Source organism: Corapipo altera, unplaced genomic scaffold (genome assembly GCF_003945725.1).
Source record: "Corapipo altera isolate COAL_440 unplaced genomic scaffold, ASM394572v1 70, whole genome shotgun sequence".
Classification (NCBI taxonomy): Eukaryota; Metazoa; Chordata; class Aves; order Passeriformes; family Pipridae; genus Corapipo; species Corapipo altera.
The window spans coordinates 2,570,297-2,583,092 of record NW_020884911.1 but is presented as its reverse complement, the minus strand read 5'-3'; the positions used below and the strand labels follow the sequence as shown (position 1 = coordinate 2,583,092).

At 41.0% G+C, this 12,796-nt stretch overlaps 1 long non-coding RNA gene across 1 annotated transcript in view; it reads right to left on the bottom strand.

Annotated features, from left to right (window-relative positions):
• LOC113952074 overlaps positions 1 to 12,796 on the bottom strand; it is a 165,397-nt gene that overhangs the window by 40,880 nt on the left and 111,721 nt on the right. Inside the window, exon 5 of the long non-coding RNA XR_003529366.1 lies at positions 9,975 to 10,087. This is a non-coding gene — a long non-coding RNA (uncharacterized LOC113952074). The remainder of the gene's footprint in view (positions 1 to 9,974; positions 10,088 to 12,796) is intronic.

Below are 12,796 nucleotides of genomic sequence, written 5' to 3'. Positions count from 1 at the left end.
TTCTTTACAGCCTCAATTACAAGAATCAGGATGTGTTACCCCACCTGCTTTTCTATTGGTTGAGTAATTCTCTGCCTCCATTTAGAAAGCCAAAAAGCATTTTTATTCATGGGTTTGGGGGGGTGTTATTTTTAAATATACATCCGTGACAAGCCCTCAAACTGTATTTATATTTTTCCTTATAAAGGACCTTGTGTTTTTAAAAACAAAATACCTTAATGCATCTGCTTTTCAAGTTTCCATAACAAACCCAGTAGCTACAGCAATGTTTACTCTAATACAGCAAACACAAAAACTTAGCATTCCGAGCAGTGTAAAAAAAAAAACAATGACTTTCACATCCTAATGTCTCCATTTTGTAAACCAGTCTTCAAAGGTAAATCTAATGTCAGCAATAAATAGAGTGGCTCCAATATTTCTCTGAGGAGTCATGGGGAAATAATGATCTTTGAGGCACTGTAAATAGTTTAAATTATTGGAGGGTCCTTGTAAGAAATGAAATACGAGGATTTAAAAAAAAAATAAAAATCAACTCCATTTCTTTATTGTGAAGTTCGGGCATTTGGAGGTAGCCCAAATTTTAAAATGCAAATATTTAGAGAGAGAAATTATCGCTTCTGAGACAAGCAAATCATACACTTCTTCCTGACTCTCACTGATTTAATGAACTGGCTGTTAATACAATGCCGTCTGAGAAACCAAACGCAGACGTGGAGCAGTAAGAGTTCATTACATTCCTGCATTTTTAAAATCGACCCTTAAGTCTTCAGCAGGGAAAAGGCTTGAAATTAAACTGCAGCATATAGGAACTCCTGGATTTAATACAGCCACTTGTGCACTTGCCATTTAACTGCACCTGTTACTTTTGCTGCAGCACCACAGCAGCAGCTCAGGAGTCTCCAGTAATTGCTATATTTGGCCTAAGAAATGTGAGGTCTGAACCGGGTCTCGGGAAGCAGATTTCCCTTTATTTTGCCCCTGGCATGCTATTCATTATTAAACATTAAAGTTGTGTCAATTACTTACTTCCATAGTTGATTATTATCCTGGTTATTCTACCAGCTAATCAACTCTTTTCTGAAACACGTCTAGCAGTGACTTTGAATTGAGGTACAGAATATAATTATTTGTGCAAATTTCTTTTGTTTCTTGTTAACCACTGAAATCGGTTAATTACTTTAATCCCCACAACCCCTCTAAAAGAAAGTATCTTGATTTACCAATTTATTTTTAATCAATATTAGGGCTGAGCTTTGAAAGTTGACTATTCAGCCAACATAAGACACTGCACTGCGAGGAAAAAAAAAAATATATTTTATACATGTCCTTTAAAGCAGACTGAAAACACCTTCATCTGAAAGACTTTGTTAGCTTTATCAGATCCAAGGCTCTTCTGTTTGAGGTGTAATTATTTTACCATTATTACATGCACAGCTTTTAACAGAACAGTCATTCCCTCTATTTAAGCAGTAAGTTTTATAATTTATTACATCTCTTTGGTCATCAACTCACTGTACAAACAGTTGGTCACCAGTGACCAATTACATTAAGGTTAAGCAACATAACTTTAAATTAGAAATAAGCTAATGTATCTTCATCAAGGGCCTGCTGTGTTTTCAAGGCTGTTTATGAGATGATACTAAATGTGGATATGGAGCACGCTCACTGGGACCAATTCCTATCGGCCTGCAAATGGAAAAGTCCTGAGCCTGCTCAGGTCCAGAGCTAATTAATGGGATAACATCTGCTTTACACATTCTGCTGGAGTAATTTCTATCAACTTCACTGGGAAGATGCATGGGAAACTATCAGAGAAATAAGTATCTATGCTGAACCGTATTAATCTGTAGCGAGTCTGGAAATGGGAATTTCAATTCTCCCATTATCCAAGGGATGGGCAGAGGGGGAGGAGGAGGGCACAGGGTTTGTTTCTGGGCTGATGCCACTGCTGTCTTTGTAGCACGGGGTATACACCGAGTCCTGTTTGCACACACACATCCCCTGCACAGGGGCCTGGCTTCTCTCTGGGTTGGTGGGTGTTTTTAAGAAATAGCACAGCAGCAGCTGAGGATGACCATGCTCCTCACACAACAGCCAGTTTTACACAGGAAGACAGTTAAGGGGGTTTATTGCATTACTTAAAAACCCAGCATGAATTGCCAAAGAAGAAACCCAGTACTGTAAAACAGGCTTCAAAAGTGATAAGCCACTTGCTTCGTTTTATCAGCCCGTGTACAAGGTGCAGGGGCGTGAAGGGCCAGGCACCTACTCAGAGCTGAGATTTAAATAAATACAACATGGAGGGAACACTGACCCCATAAAAAACGTAATAAAAGCCAAAATCTTTTTCTGGAAACCCCACAGACTTCCAAATCCAGGTATCTCCTCACTTTATCACTTTGTCCAAAAATTACTGGGCAATTTTAATTACAGTGAGACGCTTAAAACTGCATTTTGCTGGTGAGTTTTTCCTGGTGAATTCCTGTAGGGCACAGAATCTGACTGCTGAGGGGAGACATTCCATTTTTATGCATCCATGCTTTTGTCTGTGTCCACAGATATGTAAAATATATGAAATTAATGCCCTTTTAAAAACGCCTATGTTGGAAACATATGGATATGTTCCTACAAAGCACATATATACCTAAAAACACCTGCACATATTCAGATATTCATGTCTCTGTGTGTATGCACAAGGAGGGGAAAAAGCCAAAGCAGAAACAGGTAAGCACCAGTAAATGTGGGAGTTTGGAGTGGCTAAACCAGAAGAAATCTTACTGTTTTCTTTGTTTTATTTATGCACCAGTAAATCTGTGAGTTTGAGATGGCAAAACCAGAAGAAATCATATTGTTTTCTTTATATTATTATTATTGCCCAAGCTATGATTTACAGGTTTAATTCTTTCAAGCTAATGCATACAAATGAATTGCATAGGAACAGCAAAAAAAGGAGGGAGTTCCTTACAATAACAAAACTACATTAATAGTCATTCACCTTTGCCTAAGAGGTTATGAGTTCATATGTCAGCTCTATGGAATGTTTCTGTAATTTGTTTGCCATTGTGTAAATTCCCTGTATTTGTTTGCTACAAGGTATTGAAACATTCGGGCTGTGGGGAATTAAATGCTGATTTGAGTAGCAATGCTCATCTGGAAATTAATGGTATAAAACGTGGAGTTTTCTAACAGGCTGTCACTCAGTTTTATTTATGGAGACACGACTGAGACAAGAACCAAGGTCTTTCAAAGAACTCTGACATCTCAGGCTTAAGGGGGGCAAAAATACTATTTTCCTGAGGTTTTTAACTATCTTACATAATCGTGTAAATTACTGACATGAAACAGTGCTTGCTTTTGTCACATGCAGATGGCAACTGGCAAGTTCTTCAGGAAGGAACAGCGCACAACAGAGTGGCTTCATTTTGAACTTTTGTGTGTGCAGGTGCCTGTGGGGAGGGAGCTGCGAGAGGGAAGGAACAGGATTTAAAGGACTTACATAATGCCAAATTCTTCTGCGATCCACCACATTTGAGAGCAGCAAACACATCTGATTTTTAATTTGCTTCAGCAGCCACCACGGTTCGCTTCAGCAGCGTGGCAATATTCGGATTTGAGGGTCGGACTCACAGGCAGCACACGGTTCTTTTCCTTTCTCCTGAAAATGTGCCACGAGGCACTAGGGTTGTAACAGGGGTGAATCCTCAACTCTATCTCTCCCCTCTCAATGTTACTGGAACCCTTATTTTCCTTAAGGGGCTCATTCAGCTGTCCTAATACGTATACAGTGATAATACAGTCATACGCATAATAAAAAAGAGCTTCAAAATTACAGTCAGCTTAGTAATAATGCAGTGCTGTGCTGGAGTGATTGGCAACTGTTGATCCAATTATATAACTGGTTGCTTCTTAAAATTCTGGGATATGAGACTGATATATAATGTGCTGTAAAGTGTAAAAAAGAACTGGACAGGAAATAAGGCGGGCTGAATTTTTTCGTGCTTTGATCAAATTAGAACCAGGTTGATGAAAGGAAATGCCTTGGGTTCTCTGCTTGAAGTTTTGTGCTGTACAAAAGGCTCTTGAAATGATCAATTTTGCACATGTCACTCAGTAAGTGATTCCTCAGCCTGCCTGTGCTGGGGAATCTCTGCCACAGCTCACTGCCAATCCCACCCCTCACCGGACACAGGGCTTGGCTGTTGTTCAGAAATGGGAGCCAAGAGCCCAAGGAGGGACCATCACAAATCACAGCAATACCCCAAGTTTGCAGGTTTGTTTTTCAGGTTTCTGCACAGCCCTTTGACTCAAGAAACACACATCAGGAAAGACAGCAAAGGGTCATCTGGTGAATCCCCCAGAAATAAATGCAGGATTATCTTTGCTGCTGTTCTTTTAAGCATTTATCTGGCTAACTCACTAACTAGCTTTCATCCATTGTAACCCTCTGCCTGTCCCCTGCTTTTAAAACAGCCACTATTATTTATGAAGTGCTGTAGATGTGCAGTGAGAAGCACGGGGACTTTTTGCTCTTATTTTTCCTTGAGGACAACTTAAAAGGAGAGAAGAAAGCACATATGAAAAGGCACCTTGCAGGTAAGGCTGTGGTTCTTCTGTTGCTTGGTCTGCCTCTGAAGAATGACTCCATAGTGGTTAGGCCTGTATGAGACACAACCTCTCTGGTACTTTTCTGGGATCAATCCCTCTGTACTGTTATTGCTACTCAATGTAGCGATTTAAATCCCACCGTTTCGCTCTTAATGCATTAACATTTCAGCACTCCTCAAATGCATCCTGGAAATCTGTCTCCTCCTCGTAATTCTTATCCCCAAATCAGGAATCACGTAAGATCTGAAGTGAGGCACCTGAGTCCAGTATACATCCATACCTCTGCCAAAAATACAGTGCAGCAAAATTTCTTGTGACACCCCCTGCAAGAGGGAGGAGGGAGGAACTACTGAAGGAGCCACGGACATTAAAACCCGCTGAATTCGCGTCACCCCCAGGCTAAAACCAGCACGGAAAACTCCCTTGTTTTGGCACAATCCCCTCTGCAAGGAATGCCTGCAGAAAACAGGGGTTCCAGAAATAATATTGCAGGATGGGGAGCACTGATGAGACAGGGTAGTAATCTCCACCCAGGCCTCTCAACTCCTTTTTGTGTGAATTACAGCCAGTTGTGGTGGGTATTTGTGGGGATGCAGAGCAGTTCCACAGCTGCCTGTTTCTCCACCGAAGCAGCCCTTTGGAAGGTGGTGTTCCCCAGAAACAGAAACACTGCGTGGCATTGGCAGTGACAGGACATCACAGTGCCATTTCACTAAAAAAGGTTCACAGGGTGTTGCATGGATAATATTTGTCTGAGCTTCAAGGCTGAAGTTAGAGAAGCGTCTTTACAATTTGCGTGTGAGGCACTGCTCGATATCACAACTTGTTATGTTATGACAACATCACAAACAGGGCAGAATGAACACACTTTGAATAATGGCTTATTTTAAGTATTTTCCCTAACGCTGCCACTTCTTTTTTTCCCCCCTTTTGTTTTTGTTGGATCACACTTAATACGATTGCACGACACCGACGCTGTGGATGAAACCGAAAGCTGGATTCTTCCAAATGTGTTCCCAACATTCCATTTTTCTACAAAGCTGCCAGGGGCTATTCTGCATTCCCACAACGGCTACAAATGTAACGTATTGTTTTGCAATAAAAATTAGCCATAAAAGTGTGAAAAATGCCAGAGAGCCAAATGTGAGAAACAAGAGAAGGGGGTACGGCTTTCGCACCCTTTTAGTGGACATTTTATTTATTTTTCAAATGGAGTAGACATATTTATAGCTACTGTATTTCAATTATCTCTAATTTCACACATTTTATGCAGATTCTAGACATTTTAATTGCAAATGAGAAGGGAACTTATTTTTAAAAGTGGAGCAACACAACATTTCAGATCTCAATTTTAATTCCAAATTTATCCACATCACTGTTAAAAACTTTTAAAACCTCATTTACGCCGCGACTTAAAACAAAACCAAAAGACCTCCACGCCCAGGAGTGACAACACCAAAACCTTTTTCACACATTCTTAAATCTTTTTCTTTTCAAATTAAAATTTTTAGGTAGGAAAGTTTAGGAAGTTGAAACGACATTATTAATCTGTGACACGTTATTTCAACAAGAGTCGGTAATTTAATAGTATTGTCCATAACTGATGAAAATTAATACATTTCCCACCCTATTTTCCCTTTCTGTCTCCCTGACTCCAATAACCCAGGGCATGGGTTATTAGCTCAATCCCTGCTTAGCTGTCACTCAATGGGAAAGTCTTTCAAGAGGATAAACCACAACTCAGCCTTTGGCTGGATAAAAATTCCCACTATACCTTAAAAGCATTAGTGACAAATGCCACTCTTTTCCAGGCAATATTCCCGGTAGTTTACTCCCACTTAACATTAATAAGCATATGGCCTTCCATGCTAAATAAGATGTTTTTGACAAATTCAAAAGCGGTGGAACCGGTGCTGGTTTTAAGCAGGGATAATTTTCCAAAGGATCCTAGGGCTCCAAATCAAAGGAAGGGTCTGGGGATCTCATCTGTGGTGCTGGGTTTGAGCAGACAACCTACCCCTGGCACGTGAGATCCCTGGTACCTCTGCAGCCCCCTGCACGACAGAACCTCACTCACAAACTCACACCCAAGGCAACGAAAAAGACCTGGTTTTCAGTAAACACTGCCTCAAATTTTGGCATCCCAAATCCATCCTCTAGAAACACTGTTCCCAAACCATAAAATACAGGCTGAACATGATCTCTGTTTAAGCAGCACTACTGGCTTTGCACAGTGACCCCACTCCTGCCTTTCACCACACGCTCACGTCGATGTGCCCACACTCAACTACAGGTTTACAAATCACACAGAGCCCTCTAAGCTGAGATCCCACTGCTTGACTCCTCACTACCCAATGAAAAAGATCTTTAAAAGTTCCAACTGCTCGCTGAAATGCACGAAATAATTTTATTATAAATGGAAATTTACTGTCTGGGGCGTGTGGAGTTTTTCTCCGCTTCCTTTCTATTTGGTAATTTATTTAAATGCATTCAAAAATGCATTCAGAAAACGAGACATAGCACTTTGGTTAAGACATCTGTATTTCAAACCAACATCTTCAGAACTGTGAGAAGCTCTGTTAATAGTCTTTTTATTTGATTAGGGTAATCTGCTGCTGTGCTGTCTTAATCTTTATCCACTACCTTTTAACCAATCAATATTTTAGGGTTATAGATTTGGAAGGTAGACGATAATTTCGTAGATAAACTCTCTAGGCACTGCTGACATGGTATGGATGCACATTTAATATCTTTTCAGAGGATTCACAACTTCAGTAATGTAAGAATCAGCCCAGGTAAAAAAAAAAAAAAAAAGGAAAGTTAAACCTTAAATTTTCAAAGCTGTGTGCAGGGATTTGGCCACCTGCCTCCTATTAATGTCAATGAAAATTTAGAGGTAAGAAAAGCAATGTCTTTTCCCTCAGATCATTTCTCCTTTGAAAGGAACCAGAGAACAAGAGAGAGGAAATTAAAAGCAACTTGGTACCTCAGGCCAACACCAGCAAGGCCTGTTGGTGAGACAGGAACTGAACAGAGGTAAAACATTTGTTCACTAAATGAGTGAGCATCTCCACACATATCAAAATAGCCAGGCAGGAGAAGTTCAGAAAGGAAAAAAAAATTAGACTTTGTGGTTTAAAATGGCATTAAAATCTATCCTTTTTAATTTTGCTCAGCTAAAATTATCTGTTGCTTATGATATTAATTTTGCTGCAGATAAAATTAGTTGTCAGACCTCTGTTTATGGCCTAATTACCTTTTCTAAGGAAAAAAAGAAAAAGGGCAGGAGAAATAAAAGGAAGAACAATAAAATGCAGTAATCTATTTTCCAGCAAGAGGGATTCTTGGTGGCGTGTTACCTGCGTGGGCTTCACCAGCGCTGGGCATTGTGTTCCCTACACGTGAGACATGATTCACTTGGGCTGTTTTGCCAATCTGGGCAGTGCCAACTTCTGCTTGCCCTCAATCCCAAGCCTGGGGACAGGGAGGACAGGCCAGATCAGCCTCAATTATTTCTAGAACACTGGGAATCTTGGGATGATTCGAGCTCCTTATAATGAGGGAGCAAGTCGGGAAACCTGGGGTAACATCTTGAAAAAAACCAAGAAAGGCACTGTAAGTAACTAATTTCTTCTTGAAGCGTTTGTGCACTTTACTTTTAGTTTTGGAAATGGTAAATAGATGTTTTATTGGTTAGAAGTGGGTGCCAGGCATGGCATTGCAAAGCTGCAAGACCTGTAAAGCAATGGACAGAGCCTTGTGTCACAGAGGTCAGAAACCAGCACGTTTTGGTTTCATCTCTGAGCACAGTGACCGATTCCTCAGCAAGGAACAAGTGTGAGAAAAGCTGAATATTTCTTAACAGCTCTTCTCATTATACCAAGCCCAAAATTTAAATAATTTGTGCAGCATTCGTGTCAATGGAGTTGCAGCCACGATGGCACCTGAATTCCAGCCCTACCTGGCACGGCTTGGCAGCAGCACAGACAGAGGGTGGGGGAAGAAGTTGTCCTTTGGAGTGCTCTGAGCAGCACTGCCATGAGATCTGCCCAGCTGCATTTTGGAATATATTTGACAAACAAAAAATTCATATCTGTGTTCATTTCACAAGATATAAATGTCTCTTTCGTGGTAGGAAAACTCCTGCTCCCTGGAAGTGATTCTAATCTAATCTGACACGCGGTATTTGTAACCGTACTTTAGTGTCCCAACCTATTTACAGTGTTTACATAAAACCCACCGAAATCTCCACATTCCTTGAAAAGTTAATCCAGTACAAATATTGACTGGCTGTCAATTGAGCATTATTGACTTGCTCTGGGACTGTGCTTTATTGCCTTAACTGATGAAACTTGTTTTCTTTGCTAAACTTAATTTCTTTTGGGCCCTGCTTGGGTGAAACGCCGTTTGCGAGACTGCTCCTCTTCCCCTCACTGCCATGGGGCTGCCCCTCCCACCGAGCTGCAGGGGTGGGACAGCCCAAGAATGTTGCAGGAGGAAGCCAACAAAGCCACTCTGTAGTTTACCCAGTCCCATCTCCTATAAATACCTGGTCCACACCAGCTCCAGCACTGCCATTGCAGCAACATCTGGTTGTACAGAGTGGTAACTCCAGCAAGGCTGGAAGGGTCTGTGAGCCTTTCAACAAGGGCTGTGGAAGGCAACTGGGAAAAGCAAACTGATACCAAGGGCTTAAATTCCCACTGTGTCAGTCTACATCTGCACTGGGAGGTGGTGGTGGTGGTGGTTTGGGTTTTTTTAAGGAATTCTAAAATTCTAAAAGCTAAAACCCTTGGATGTCTTTGCACCACTCCACCAGGAACAGTGCAAATCAGCTTGTCCAGAAGCCAAAGTTCATGACACACCCACGTTCATCATGTTTTGAACACCCAAGAAAACACTGTTTATCATTTCATTTTTTTTAAAATCTGCAGTCTCTAGGTACAGCAAAACAGAAACCAAAAATAGCAACTTTCACAACATTCCCTGATTCTGCAACAAATTCCATCAAACGTTCTCAGTTCTGATCCCCAGGTCAAGTGTAGCTGACAATAAATCTCAGGAAGGATTTGATATTGTTAAGCTGCAAAACCCAAAAATCTATTACAAAAGATTTATCAGAACTTACAGAAAGTGAGCCCCAAACGTTTCAGTCAGTGTGAGGAAGGACAAAAGGGTGGAATGGCAGACAGGGAAGGAAGGGCAGATGTTGAATGACCAGAGCAAGTTACAAAGCAGGTATTTCTCTCTGATCTCAAACCAACATTTAGGAAGGAATTTCCCCAGATGTCCAGTTCAGACAGACAGAGGGGGTTTATTTGTGCTTGTGGGGTTTCTTTGTGAAGGAATGTACCAGAGCAGGCACTTACACTTTGCAGGAGCAGGATCTGCTTCTCCACACGGCATCCTGTTTGCACCAGGCACAGCTCCAGGGCAGCTTTTGGTGCCATCATCTGCTCCTTCTTCTGTTCTCATCAACTGTCTGGTGAGAGAGGGGAGAAGTCAGGAAAAGCAGGGATATGTCACCTCCTGCTACACCTTCATTTAACATTCTTTATCCCTTTTTATGCCCAGCTCAGGTGATGAGACAGTCCAGCTCCTTCAATCAAACATTCTCAGATCACCCTTTCAGGGACTGAACAAAGTCACGATGGTTTTCCTTTCAGTTTGCCACCCACACAGTAAGTTTATTCCTGCCTAGTTTACTTTTTTATTTCAGCCCATACAAGTCACTTCTACAAGACTTCCTCCCTTCCTTTTAAATGAAAGGCTTCTTCTAAACATTTGACAAATGGAAGAATCTACCATGCAACATCAGCTACACCAAGAATGCACCTGCTGCTCTCTGTGAAAATACTCTGACTAGTCTGAATAAAATTAAATGTTAATATTTCATTAGTTTACTTAGTTTTTTGGAGTTAGGTTTGCTTAAAAAAAAAAAGATAAAGAATAACACATCAAAAATTTTACTTTTTTTTCTTTTTTTTTTTTAAATAAAAGTAGGAGTTGATTTTTGATAAAATTGGAGAAGACCAATTCATCTTACAGTGGCTTTGCTCTTCTGCCAGATGTCACTGGAGTTCCCAATTTCCTGTAAAATCTTATTTGGATATGCCCTTAAGATAAAAGCTGGATCCCAGAGGAGTGTCCACACGTGGGACACACAGGCAGGGGCAGCACAACAAGCTGGGTTTAAGGTTAGGCAGAATCATTATGATCCAGGCCCAGCAATTTACATCTCACACTGAGAGCTCAGGCTTGGTTATACCAGAAAAAGGAGAAACAAATGACAAGAGAGTCAGAAAACCCCTGAAATAAAGGCTACAGGGGACCCCAGATGTACTTGAAGCAACCACAGTCACACCATCAGCACAAGCTGCAAAGAGTGCCAAAACAGGATGAAAACACAGACAGTCCACGTGTTAAAAAGCTTTTTAAAGGCTTTGGCTGTTGCTCAAAGTCCTTCCCTCCCCACATACCTGTACATAATAACAATAATAATAATAATAATAATCATAATAAAATCTAAGCCCTCGAGATCAAATAGTCAGTGGTATCTTAAGAGAAAAAAAAGAAGACAGGCTTAGGAAACCAAATCCTTGTAATAAATAATATATTATGAGTTAAGGAGATGAACTGACAAAGTGGTGCACCTCTAATCTCCTCCCTGCAACAGCGAGAAGAGCTGAATCACTCGCACAACATTTTTCTTAAAGCATGTTCAGGGATTGCTCCCACACTCCAGCTTCTCAAAGAATATCATGCTCTACTAATTTACCAGCCTGACTAAGCTACACACCAGCAGCACAGGCAGCCTTAACCTGTTATTTTATATTGTAAGAATAAAACTTCGCCACATTCTCTTACTCGAATATAATCGACTGTTCCAAGGCAGGTTTAAATCAGAGATGAGAGAATCAAACCACTCAGCTGATGCAAACCCAGCTCTCTTTTAGGGGTTCAGAGGTAAGGCTCTTCCTCACACATCTCTGATGTTCAGCAGAGCTGTCAAGCCCAGCAGCTGTGGTAGCTCTGACATCAATGGGATGTAAATTCTGCCCGTGGCCCCTGCTCACAGCCCCACTGCAGCCCTGCCCTGCAGCAGGGGCCACCTCACCCAGGATTCCCAGTTAGTCATTTACTCCAAACTCGAAACGACACCCCCACCTTAAACAACATTTTTTAAATAACAAATTATACAAGGAAAAATAAAACCCAGCACCATGGCAGAGATGCCAGGAACATAAGGAAAATTAACTAGCCCATATTTCTAAGCAATAAATTCAATGTCACCTTTTTATACCTTCAGTCTCTTGTCTAATGTCACTCAATGGATTCCCACCAGTGCTGTGCAGCTATTTCAGGCAAGGCAGGGGTAAAGTCCAGGAGAGAGGACTTCCCACCTTCCACCAGTCCCATGTTTCTCTATCTAAGGCACATCCCTTCAGTTCTTCCTCTCTTCCCAGTTTTGCCATCTGGGAAAAAAATGTCTCTGCAACACTCAGGACCTGAAGTGTACCAGCTTTTGTGAAAAAACATACACCTTCCAAGCACTAATTGTTGAAGGAGGGGCTGCTTTTGGTGTGGCACATCACCCAGGAGTTTGGGTTTAGCCCAGGAAAGCATTTCAACTTAAAAGCAAAAAAGAAAAGGAAGGGGAAAAAAGAAACAACAGTGTTGAGTGTTTAGTTAGCAATAAAGTAATTGATTTCAAATTTCAAATTAATTGTTTTTGACATTAGTTGTTTTAGTATTGCAGAGATTTTTTTAAATGATGCAATGATCAGAAACAACTGTGCTCACAGTTGTGTCTAAATGGAGTTGTTACTGGTCACCAGCTCAGAGGAACAAACTGGCAGAGCTGGGGCTCATAATCCAAGTCAAACACACACAAGCAGGAGAACTAAGGAAGTGTAAGAACAGCATTAAAGGATTAAGAAAATTCTAGAAAAAGGCTGTGTCAGTGGCAAATACAAGTAATTGGTTTTCAAAGTTTGACTTTTCTTCAATAGTGTTGGAGACAATCCCGAAGAGAATTTAGAAATGAGAATACATTCTGCAAAATATTTCCTCGTAGCCCGGCACTTTTGTATTAAAATCAACTCACCCACCAAATCATTCTTCTCCTGTGCCACACCCCACGCTTCTGTTTACACTTTCTCATTGCTCCATAATTTTTCCCTACTAAAGT